Below are 13897 nucleotides of genomic sequence, written 5' to 3'. Positions count from 1 at the left end.
GGGCATTTTATATTCATAACAGGAACAGTTCATCAGGAGGAAGTCTCAATCCTGAACATCTATGCCCCTAATATAAAAGCACCCACGTACATAAAAGAAACATTGCTAAAATTCAAGGCAGCCATCAAACCGCACACACTAATAGTAGGAGACTTCAACACTCCTCTCTCACCAATGGACAGGTCAATCAGACAGAAACCTAGCAGAGAAATAAGAGAATTAATGGAGGTAATGAAACAAATGGACTTAACAGACATCTATAGAACATTCCACCCAAATAGGAAAGAATATACCTTCTTCTCTGCAGCTCATGGAACCTTCTCGAAAATCGACCACATAGTCGGTAACAAAGCAAACATCCACAGTTACAAAAAAGTATCACTAACCACCTGTGTCTTATCAGATCACCATGGATTAAAGTTAGAATTCAACAACAAGGCTACCCCCGGAAAGCCCACAAAGTCATGGAAACTGAACAGCCAACTACTGAACCATACCTGGATTAAGGAAGAAATAAAGAAAGAAATTAAAGTCTTCCTGGAATTCAATGAAAATAAAGAAACAACATACTCAAATTTATGGGACACTATGAAAGCAGTCCTAAGAGGAAAGTTCATAGCACTAAGTGCCCACTTAAAGAAAACAGAGAAAGCTCACATTGGAGACTTAACAGCCCACCTGAAAGCTCTAGAAAAAAAAGAAGCAGACTCACCTAGGAGGAGTAGAAGACTGGAAATAATCAAACTGAGGGCTAAAATCAACAAAATAGAAACACAGAAAACAATCCAAAGAATCAATGAATCAAGAAGCTGGTTCCTGGAGAAAATCAACAAGATTGACAAACCCCTATCCAAACTAGTCAAACGGCAGAGAGAAAATTTGCAAATTAATAAGATCAGAAATGAAAAGGGGGACATAACCACAGACACAGAGGAAATTCAGAGAGTCATTAGATCTTACTACAAAAGCCTGTATGCCACTAAACTGGAAAATGTAAAAGAAATGGACACTTTTTTAGATAAATACCATTTACCAAAATTAAACCAGGACCAGGTGAACAATCTAAACAGACCTGTTAGTCGCGAAGAATTGGAAGCTGTTATCAAAAACCTCCCTACCAAAAAAAGCCCAGGGCCAGATAGTTTCAACGCGGAATTCTACCAGAACTTCCAAGAAGACCTAATACCTATACTCCTCAATGTATTCCACAATATAGAAACAGAAGGGTCATTACCAAATTCCTTTTATGAAGCTACAGTTACTCTGATACCAAAACCACACAAAGACTCAACCAGGAAAGAGAATTACAGGCCGATCTCACTCATGAATATCGACGCAAAAATCCTCAACAAAATACTGGCAAACCGAATCCAAGAACACATCCGAAAAATTATCCACTATGATCAAGTAGGCTTCATTCCTGAGATGCAGGGCTGGTTCAACATACGAAAATCTATCAATGTAATCCAGCATATAAATAAACTGAAAGAAAAAAACCATATGATCATTTCATTAGATGCTGAAAAAGCATTCGACAAAATTCAACATCCATTTATGTTAAAAGTCTTGGAGAGATTAGGGATACAAGGGTCATACCTAAATATAATAAAAGCTATATACAGCAAGCCGACAGCTAACATCAAATTAAACGGAGAGAAACTCAAAGCCATCCCGCTTAACTCAGGAACACGACAAGGCTGTCCACTTTCGCCATACCTCTTCAATATAGTGCTGGAAGTTCTAGCAATAGCAATAAGACAACATAATGGGATCAAGGGGATTCGAATTGGAAAGGAAGAAGTTAAACTTTCGTTATTCGCAGATGATATGATAGTGTACATAAGCGACTCCCAAAACTCCACCAAAGAACTTTTACAGCTGATAAACAGCTTTAGTAATGTGGCAGGATACAAGATCAACTCCAAAAAATCAGTCTCCCTCTTATACACAAAGGATATGGAAGCAGAGAGGGAAATCAGAGAAGCTTCTCCATTCACGATAGCCACAAACAGCATAAAATATCTTGGGGTAAACCTAACCAAGGAAGTGAAAGATCTATTTGACAAGAACTTTAAGGCATTGAAGAAAGAAATTGATGAGGATACCAAAAAATGGATGGACATCCCTTGCTCTTGGATTGGGAGGATCAACATAGTAAAAATGGCAATTCTACCAAAGGCAATTTATAGATTCAATGCAATCCCCATCAAGATCCCATCAAAATTCTTTACAGATCTGGAGAGGACAATAATCAACTTTATATGGAAAAACAAAAAACCCAGGATAGCCAAAACAATCCTATACAATAAAGGATCTTCTGGAGGCATTACCATCCCTGACTTCAAACTCTATTACAGAGCTACAGTAATGAAAACAGGGTGGTACTGGCATAAAAACAGATAAGTCGACCAATGGAATCGTATAGAAGACCCGGATTTTACCCCACAAACCTATGAACACCTCATTTTCGATAAAGGAGCTAAAAGTATACAATGGAAGAAAGAAAGCATCTTCAACAAATGGTGCTGGCACAACTGGATGTCAACCTGTAGAAGAATGAAAATAGACCCATATCTATCACCGTGCACAAAACTCAAGTCCAAATGGATTAAAGACCTCATTATCAGCCCGAAAACACTGAACCTGATAGAAGAGAAAGTCGGAAATACCCTACAACAGATGGGCACAGGTGATCGCTTCTTAGGTATAACCCCAGAAGCACAAGCATTAAGGGCAACATTGAATAAATGGGACCTAATAAAACTGAGAAGGTTCTGTAAAGCAAAGGACACTGTCACTAAGACACAAAGGGAACCTACTGACTGGGAGAAGATCTTCACCAACCCCGCAACAGACAAAGGTCTGATCTCCAAAATATATAGAGAACTCAAGAAACTAGACTTTAAAATGCTAATTAACCCAATTAAAAAATGGGGCACTGAACTGAACAGAGAATTATCAACAGAAGAACTTCAAATGGCCAAAAGATACTTAAGGTCGTGCTCAATTTCCTTAGCAATCAGGGAAATGCAAATCAAACAACTTTGAGATACCATCTTACACCTGTCAGAATGGCTAATGTCAAAAACAACAAGGATAGCCTTTGCTGGAGAGGCTGTGGAGGAAGGGGTACCCTCATCCATTGCTGGTGGGAATGCAATCTTGTGCAACCACTGTGGAAGTCAGTGTTTCGGTTTCTCAGGAAATTCGGGATCAACCTACCCCTGGACCCAGCAATACCACTCTTGGGAGTTTACCCAAGAGATGCTCTATCACATGTCAAAAGCATTTGTTCAACTATGTTCATAGCAGTATTATTTGTAATAGCCAGAACCTGGAAACAACCTAGATGCCCTTCAATGGAAGAGTGGATGAAGAAAGTATGGAATATATACACACTAGAGTACTACGCTGCGGTAAAAAACAATGACTTCTCGAATTTTGCATGCAAATGGATGGAAATAGAAAACACTATCCTGAGTGAGGTATCCCAGACCCAAAAAGAAGAACATGGGATGTACTCACTCATAATTGGTTTCTAGCCATAAATAGGGGTCACAGAATCTACAATTGGCGAACCTAAAGAAGCTAAGTAAGAAGGTGAACACAAGGAAAAACATATCGTTATCCTCTTCGATAAGGGAAGTAGACAAAATTGCCGGGGAGAAAAATGGGATCTTGGGGGTGGGGTGGGAAGGGGGTAAGGGGAGATGGGGAGAGAAAAGGTAGAAGGGAAGGAAGGGGACTTGGGGAAATAGGAGGATCGGGATAAAGGAAGGTTGGATAGGGGAGCACGGAACCACAATTCTTAGTTAAGGGACCCACTTTAGGGTGGGCAGGAGACTTGACCCTAGAGGGGCTCCCAGGTGCCCAACTTGAGGTCCCCAGTTAGTTCCCTGGGCAGCTGAGGATAGGGAACCTGAAATGACCCTACCCTAGAGCAATACTGACGAATATATTGCATACCATCCTAGAACTTGCATCTGGCGATGGATGGAGATAGAGACAGAGACCCACACTGGAGCACTGGACTGAGCTCCCAAGGTCCCAATGAGGAGCAGAAGGAGTGAGAACATGAGCAAAGATGTCGGGACCACGAGGAGTGCACCCACCCACTGAGACAGTGGAGATGATCTACTGCGAGCTCACCAAGGCCAGCTGGACTGTTACCAGAAAAAGCATGGGATAAAACTGGACTCTCGGAACATGGCGAACAATGAGGGCTGATGAGACGCCAAGGACAATGGCACGCGGTTTTGATCCTATGCAATGTGCTGGCTTGGTGGGAGCCTAGCCAGTCTGGATGTTCACCTTCCTAGATATGGATGGAGGGGGGAGGACCTAGGACGTACCACAGGGCAGGGAACCCTGACAGCTCTCTGGACTGGAAAGGGAGGGGGAGAGGAGTGGGGGGAAGGGGAGAGGGGTGGGAGGAGGGGGAGAAGAGTGGGAGGAGGGGGAGAAGAGTGGGAGGAGGGGGAGGGAAATGGGAGGCTGGTGGGAGGAGGTGGAAATTTGTTTTTTTTTCTTTTCTTTTCTTTATCCTCCTTTTATCAATAAAAAAAATAAAAAAAAAGGCACAGGCTAAGAGATTGGATAAGAAAACAGGATCCAACATTCTGCTGTTTACAAGAAACACACCTCAACCACAAAGACAGGCACCTACTCAGAGTAAAGGGTTGGGAAAAGGCCTATCAAGCAAATGGACCTAAGAAACAAGCAGGTGTGGCCATACTAATCTCTAACAAAGTTGACTTCAAACTTAAATCAATCAGAAGAGATGGAGAGGGGCATTTTATATTCATAACAGGAACAGTTCATCAGGAGGAAGTCTCAATCCTGAACATCTATGCCCCTAATATAAAAGCACCCACGTACATAAAAGAAACATTGCTAAAATTCAAGGCAGCCATCAAACCGCACACACTAATAGTAGGAGACTTCAACACTCCTCTCTCACCAATGGACAGGTCAATCAGACAGAAACCTAGCAGAGAAATAAGAGAATTAATGGAGGTAATGAAACAAATGGACTTAACAGACATCTATAGAACATTCCACCCAAATAGGAAAGAATATACCTTCTTCTCTGCAGCTCATGGAACCTTCTCGAAAATCGACCACATAGTCGGTAACAAAGCAAACATCCACAGTTACAAAAAAGTATCACTAACCACCTGTGTCTTATCAGATCACCATGGATTAAAGTTAGAATTCAACAACAAGGCTACCCCCGGAAAGCCCACAAAGTCATGGAAACTGAACAGCCAACTACTGAACCATACCTGGATTAAGGAAGAAATAAAGAAAGAAATTAAAGTCTTCCTGGAATTCAATGAAAATAAAGAAACAACATACTCAAATTTATGGGACACTATGAAAGCAGTCCTAAGAGGAAAGTTCATAGCACTAAGTGCCCACTTAAAGAAAACAGAGAAAGCTCACATTGGAGACTTAACAGCCCACCTGAAAGCTCTAGAAAAAAAAGAAGCAGACTCACCTAGGAGGAGTTGAAGACTGGAAATAATCAAACTGAGGGCTGAAATCAATAAAATAGAAACACAGAGAACAATCCAAAGAATCAATGAAACAAAAAGCTGGTTCCTGGAGAAAATCAACAAGATTGACAAACCCCTATCCAAACTAGTCAAACGGCAGAGAGAGAATTTGCAAATTAATAAGATCAGAAATGAAAAGAGGGACATAACCACAGACACAGAGGAAATTCAGAGAATCATTAGATCTTACTACAAAAGCCTATATGCCACAAAACTGGAAAATGTAAAGGAAATGGATACTTTCTTAGATAAATATCATTTACCAAAGTTAAATCAGGACCAGGTGAACAATCTAAATAGACCTGTTAGTCGCGAAGAATTAGAAGAGGTTATCAAAAACCTCCCTACCAAAAAAAGCCCAGGACCAGATGGTTTCAACGCGGAATTCTACCAGAACTTCCAAGAAGACCTAATACCTATACTCCTTAATGTATTCCACAATATAGAAACAGAAGGGTCATTACCAAATTCCTTTTATGAAGCTACAGTTACTCTGATACCAAAACCACACAAAGACTCAACCAGGAAAGAGAATTACAGGCCGATCTCACTCATGAATATCGATGCAAAAATCCTCAACAAAATACTGGCAAACCGAATCCAAGAACACATCCGAAAAATTATCCACTATGATCAAGTAGGCTTCATTCCTGAGATGCAGGGCTGGTTCAACATACGAAAATCTATCAATGTAATCCAGCATATAAATAAACTGAAAGAAAAAAACCATATGATCATTTCATTAGATGCTGAAAAAGCATTCGACAAAATTCAACATCCATTTATGTTAAAAGTCTTGGAGAGGTTAGGGATACAAGGGTCATACCTAAATATAATAAAAGCTATATACAGCAAGCCGACAGCTAACATCAAATTAAACGGAGAGAAACTCAAAGCCATCCCGCTTAACTCAGGAACACGACAAGGCTGTCCACTTTCGCCATACCTCTTCAATATAGTGCTGGAAGTTCTAGCAATAGCAATAAGACAACATAATGGGATCAAGGGGATTCGAATTGGAAAGGAAGAAGTTAAACTTTCGTTATTCGCAGATGATATGATAGTGTACATAAGCGACTCCCAAAACTCCACCAAAGAACTTTTACAGCTGATAAACAGCTTTAGTAATGTGGCAGGATACAAGATCAACTCCAAAAAATCAGTCTCCCTCTTATACACAAAGGATATGGAAGCAGAGAGGGAAATCAGAGAAGCTTCTCCATTCACGATAGCCACAAACAGCATAAAATATCTTGGGGTAAACCTAACCAAGGAAGTGAAAGATCTATTTGACAAGAACTTTAAGGCATTGAAGAAAGAAATTGATGAGGATACCAAAAAATGGATGGACATCCCTTGCTCTTGGATTGGGAGGATCAACATAGTAAAAATGGCAATTCTACCAAAGGCAATTTATAGATTCAATGCAATCCCCATCAAGATCCCATCAAAATTCTTTACAGATCTGGAGAGGACAATAATCAACTTTATATGGAAAAACAAAAAACCCAGGATAGCCAAAACAATCCTATACAATAAAGGATCTTCTGGAGGCATTACCATCCCTGACTTCAAACTCTATTACAGAGCTACAGTAATGAAAACAGGGTGGTACTGGCATAAAAACAGATAAGTCGACCAATGGAATCGTATAGAAGACCCGGATTTTACCCCACAAACCTATGAACACCTCATTTTCGATAAAGGAGCTAAAAGTATACAATGGAAGAAAGAAAGCATCTTCAACAAATGGTGCTGGCACAACTGGATGTCAACCTGTAGAAGAATGAAAATAGACCCATATCTATCACCGTGCACAAAACTCAAGTCCAAATGGATTAAAGACCTCATTATCAGCCCGAAAACACTGAACCTGATAGAAGAGAAAGTCGGAAATACCCTACAACAGATGGGCACAGGTGATCGCTTCTTAGGTATAACCCCAGAAGCACAAGCATTAAGGGCAACATTGAATAAATGGGACCTAATAAAACTGAGAAGGTTCTGTAAAGCAAAGGACACTGTCACTAAGACACAAAGGGAACCTACTGACTGGGAGAAGATCTTCACCAACCCCGCAACAGACAAAGGTCTGATCTCCAAAATATATAGAGAACTCAAGAAACTAGACTTTAAAATGCTAATTAACCCAATTAAAAAATGGGGCACTGAACTGAACAGAGAATTATCAACAGAAGAACTTCAAATGGCCAAAAGATACTTAAGGTCGTGCTCAATTTCCTTAGCAATCAGGGAAATGCAAATCAAACAACTTTGAGATACCATCTTACACCTGTCAGAATGGCTAATGTCAAAAACAACAAGGATAGCCTTTGCTGGAGAGGCTGTGGAGGAAGGGGTACCCTCATCCATTGCTGGTGGGAATGCAATCTTGTGCAACCACTGTGGAAGTCAGTGTTTCGGTTTCTCAGGAAATTCGGGATCAACCTACCCCTGGACCCAGCAATACCACTCTTGGGAGTTTACCCAAGAGATGCTCTATCACATGTCAAAAGCATTTGTTCAACTATGTTCATAGCAGTATTATTTGTAATAGCCAGAACCTGGAAACAACCTAGATGCCCTTCAATGGAAGAGTGGATGAAGAAAGTATGGAATATATACACACTAGAGTACTACGCTGCGGTAAAAAACAATGACTTCTCGAATTTTGCATGCAAATGGATGGAAATAGAAAACACTATCCTGAGTGAGGTATCCCAGACCCAAAAAGAAGAACATGGGATGTACTCACTCATAATTGGTTTCTAGCCATAAATAGGGGTCACAGAATCTACAATTGGCGAACCTAAAGAAGCTAAGTAAGAAGGTGAACACAAGGAAAAACATATCGTTATCCTCTTCGATAAGGGAAGTAGACAAAATTGCCGGGGAGAAAAATGGGATCTTGGGGGTGGGGTGGGAAGGGGGTAAGGGGAGATGGGGAGAGAAAAGGTAGAAGGGAAGGAAGGGGACTTGGGGAAATAGGAGGATCGGGATAAAGGAAGGTTGGATAGGGGAGCACGGAACCACAATTCTTAGTTAAGGGACCCACTTTAGGGTGGGCAGGAGACTTGACCCTAGAGGGGCTCCCAGGTGCCCAACTTGAGGTCCCCAGTTAGTTCCCTGGGCAGCTGAGGATAGGGAACCTGAAATGACCCTACCCTAGAGCAATACTGACGAATATATTGCATACCATCCTAGAACTTGCATCTGGCGATGGATGGAGATAGAGACAGAGACCCACACTGGAGCACTGGACTGAGCTCCCAAGGTCCCAATGAGGAGCAGAAAGAGTGAGAACATGAGCAAAGATGTCGGGACCACGAGGAGTGCACCCACCCACTGAGACAGTGGAGATGATCTACTGCGAGCTCACCAAGGCCAGCTGGACTGTTACCAGAAAAAGCATGGGATAAAACTGGACTCTCGGAACATGGCGAACAATGAGGGCTGATGAGACGCCAAGGACAATGGCACGCGGTTTTGATCCTATGCAATGTGCTGGCTTGGTGGGAGCCTAGCCAGTCTGGATGTTCACCTTCCTAGATATGGATGGAGGGGGGAGGACCTAGGACGTACCACAGGGCAGGGAACCCTGACAGCTCTCTGGACTGGAAAGGGAGGGGGAGAGGAGTGGGGGGAAGGGGAGAGGGGTGGGAGGAGGGGGAGAAGAGTGGGAGGAGGGGGAGAAGAGTGGGAGGAGGGGGAGGGAAATGGGAGGCTGGTGGGAGGAGGTGGAAATTTGTTTTTTTTTTCTTTTCTTTTCTTTATCCTCCTTTTATCAATAAAAAAATTAAAAAAAAAAGGCACAGGCTAAGAGATTGGATAAGAAAACAGGATCCAACATTCTGCTGTTTACAAGAAACACACCTCAACCACAAAGACAGGCACCTACTCAGAGTAAAGGGCTGGGAAAAGGCTTATCAAGCAAATGGACCTAAGAAACAAGCAGGTGTGGCCATACTAATTTCTAACAAAGTTGACTTCAAACTTAAATCAATCAAAAGAGATGGAGAGGGACATTTTATACTCATAACAGGAAAAATTCATCAGGAAGAAATCTCAATCCTGAATATCTATGCCCCTAATATAAAAGCACCCACGTATGTAAAAGAAACATTGCTAAAATTCAAGGCAGCCATCAAACCGCACACACTAATAGTAGGAGACTTCAACACTCCTCTCTCAACAATGGACAGGTCAATCAGACAGAAACCTAACAGAGAAATTAGAGAATTGATGGAGGTAATGAAGCAAATGGACTTAACAGACATCTATAGAATATTCCACCCAAATAGGAAAGAATATACCTTTTTCTCTGCAGCTCATGGAACCTTCTCGAAAATTGACCACATACTTGGTAACAAAGCTAACTTACACAGCTACAAAAAAATATTACTAACCACCTGTGTCTTATCAGACCACCATGGATTAAAGTTAGAATTCAACAACAATGCTACCCCCAGAAAGCCTACAAACTCATGGAAACTGAACAGTCAACTACTGAACCATACCTGGATTAAGGAGGAAATAAAGAAAGAAATTAAAGTCTTCCTTGAATTCAATGAAAATAAAGAAACAACATACTCGAACTTATGGGACACTATGAAAGCAGTCCTGAGAGGAAAGTTCATAGCACTAAGTGCCCACTTAAAGAAAACAGAGAAAGCACATATTGGAGACTTAACAGCCCACCTGAAAGCTCTAGAAAAAAAAGAAGCAGACTCACCTAGGAGGAGTAGAAGACTGGAAATAATCAAACTGAGGGCTGAAATCAATAAAATAGAAACACAAAAAACAATCCAAAGAATCAATGAATCAAGAAGCTGGTTCCTGGAGAAAATCAACAAGATTGACAAACCCCTATCCAAACTAATCAAACAGCAGAGAGAAAATTTGCAAATTAATAAGATCAGAAATGAAAAGGGGGACATAACCACAAACACAGAGGAAATTCAGAGAGTCATTAGATCTTACTACAAAAGCTTGTATGCCACTAAACTGGAAAATGTAAAAGAAATGGACACTTTCTTAGATAAATACGATTTACCAAAATTAAATCAGGACCAGGTGAACAAGCTAAACAGACCTGTCAGTCGCGAAGAACTAGAAGCTGTTATCAAAAACCTCCCTACCAAAAAAAGCCCAGGGCCAGATGGTTTCAATGCGGAATTCTACCAGAACTTCCAAGAAGACCTAATACCTATACTCCTCAATGTATTCCACAATATAGAAACAGAAGGGTCATTACCAAATTCCTTTTATGAAGCTACAGTTACTCTGATACCAAAACCACACAAAGACTCAACCAGGAAAGAGAATTACAGGCCGATCTCACTCATGAATATCGACGCAAAAATCCTCAACAAAATACTGGCAAACCGAATCCAAGAACACATCCGAAAAATTATCCATTATGATCAAGTAGGCTTCATTCCTGAGATGCAGGGCTGGTTCAACATACGAAAATCTATCAATGTAATCCAGCATATAAATAAACTGAAAGAAAAAAACCATATGATCATTTCATTAGATGCTGAAAAAGCATTCGACAAAATTCAACACCCATTTATGTTAAAAGTCTTGGAGAGATTAGGGATACAAGGGTCATACCTAAATATAATAAAAGCTATATACAGCAAGCCGACAGCTAACATCAAATTAAATGGAGAGAAACTCAAAGCCATCCCGCTTAACTCAGGAACACGACAAGGCTGCCCACTTTCGCCATACCTCTTCAATATAGTGCTGGAAGTTCTAGCAATAGCAATAAGACAGCATAATGGGATCAAGGGGATTCGAATTGGAAATGAAGAAGTTAAACTTTCGTTATTCGCAGATGATATGATAGTGTACATAAGCGACCCCCAAAATTCCACCAAAGAACTTTTACAGCTGATAAACAGCTTTAGTAATGTGGCAGGATACAAGATCAACTCCAAAAAATCAGTCGCCCTCCTATACTCAAAGGATATGGAAGCAGAGAGGGAAATCAGAGAAGCTTCTCCATTCACGATAGCCACAAACAGCATAAAATATCTTGGAGTAAATCTAACCAAGGAAGTGAAAGATCTATTTGACAAGAACTTTAAGGCATTGAAGAAAGAAATTGAAGAGGATACCAAAAAATGGATGGACATCCCTTGCTCTTGGATTGGGAGGATCAACATAGTAAAAATGGCAATTCTACCAAAGGCAATTTATAGATTCAATGCAATCCCCATCAAGATCCCATCAAAATTCTTCACAGATCTGGAGAGGACAATAATCAACTTTATATGGAAAAACAAAAAACCCAGGATAGCCAAAACAATCCTATACAATAAAGGATCTTCTGGAGGCATTACCATCCCTGACTTCAAACTCTATTACAGAGCTACAGTAATGAAAACAGGGTGGTACTGGCATAAAAACAGATAAGTCGACCAATGGAATCGTATAGAAGACCCGGACTTTATCCCACAAACCTATGAACACCTCATTTTCGATAAAGGAGCTAAAAGTATACATTGGAAGAAAGAAAGCATCTTCAACAAATGGTGCTGGCACAACTGGATGTCAACCTGTAGAAGAATGAAAATAGACCCATATCTATCACCGTGCACAAAACTCAAGTCCAAATGGATTAAAGACCTCAATATCAGCCCGAAAACACTGAACCTGATAGAAGAGAAAGTGGGCAATACCCTACAACAGATGGGCACAGGCGATCGCTTCTTAGGTATAACCCCAGAAGCACAGACATTAAGGGCAACATTGAATAAATGGGACCTACTAAAACTGAGAAGGTTCTGTAAAGCAAAGGACACTGTCACTAAGACACAAAGGCAACCTACTGACTGGGAGAAGATCTTCACCAACCCTGCAACAGACAAAGGTCTGATCTCCAAAATATATAGAGAACTCAAGAAACTAGACTTTAAAATGCTAATTAACCCAATTAAAAAATGGGGCGCTGAACTGAACAGAGAATTCTCAACAGAAGAAGTTCAAATGACCAAAAGACACTTAAGGTCATGCTCAACCTCCTTAGCGATCAGGGAAATGCAAATCAAAACAACTTTGAGATATCATCTTACACCTGTAAGATTGGCTAAAGTCAAAAACACCAAGGATAGCCTTTGCTGGAGAGGCTGTGGAGGAAGGGGTACCCTCATCCATTGCTGGTGGGAATGCAATCTTGTGCAACCACTGTGGAAGTCAGTGTTTCGGTTTCTCCGGAAATTCGGGATCAACCTACCCCTGGACCCAGCAATACCACTCTTGGGAATTTACCCAAGAGATGCTCTATCACATGTCAAAAGCATTTGTTCAACTATGTTCATAGCAGTATTATTTGTAATAGCCAGAACCTGGAAACAACCTAGATGCCCTTCAATGGAAGAATGGATGAAGAAAGTATGGAATATATACACACTAGAGTACTACGCTGCGGTAAAAAACAATGACTTCTCGAATTTTGCATGCAAATGGATGGAAATAGAAAACACTATCCTGAGTGAGGTATCCCAGGCCCAAAAAGACGAACATGGGATGTACTCACTCATAATTGGTTTCTAGCCATAAATAGGGTTCACGGAGTCTACAATAGGCGAATCTAAAGAAGCTAAGTAAGAAGGTGAACCCAAGGAAAAACATATAGTTATCCTCTTGGATAAGGGAAGTAGACAAAATTGCCGGGGGGAAAAGTGGGATCTTGGGGGTGGGGTGGGATGGGGGTTAGGGGAGATGGGGAGAGAAAAGGTAGAAGGGAAGGAGGGTGGACTTGGGGAAACAGGAGGATCGGGATAAAGGAAGGTTGGATAGGGGAGCACGGAACCACCATTCTTAGTTAAGGGACCCACTTTAGGGTGGGCAGGAGACTTGACCCTAGAGGGGCTCCCAGGTGCCCAAGCTGAGGCCCCCAGTTAGTTCCCTGGGCAGCTGAGGATAGGGAATCTGAAATGACCCTACCCTAGAGCAATACTGACGAATATATTGCATACCATCCTAGAACTTGCATCTGGCGATGGATGGAGATAGAGACAGAGACCCACACTGGAGCACTGGACTGAGCTCCCAAGGTCCCAATGAGGAGCAGAAGGAGTGAGAACATGAGCAAAGATGTCGGGACCACGAGGAGTGCACCCACACACTGAGACAGTGGAGATGATCTACAGCGAGCTCACCAAGGCCAGCTGGACTGTTACCAGAAAAAGCATGGGATAAAACTGGACTCTCGGAACATGGCGAACAATGAGGGCTGATGAGACGCCAAGGACAATGGCACGCGGTTTTGATCCTATGCAATGTGCTGGCTTGGTGGGAGCCTAGCCAGTCTGGATGTTCACCTTCCT

Source organism: Microtus pennsylvanicus, chromosome 4 (assembly GCF_037038515.1).
Source record: "Microtus pennsylvanicus isolate mMicPen1 chromosome 4, mMicPen1.hap1, whole genome shotgun sequence".
Classification (NCBI taxonomy): Eukaryota; Metazoa; Chordata; class Mammalia; order Rodentia; family Cricetidae; genus Microtus; species Microtus pennsylvanicus.
The sequence above is the reverse complement of the archived record's forward strand: the minus strand, read 5'-3'. Positions refer to the sequence as shown.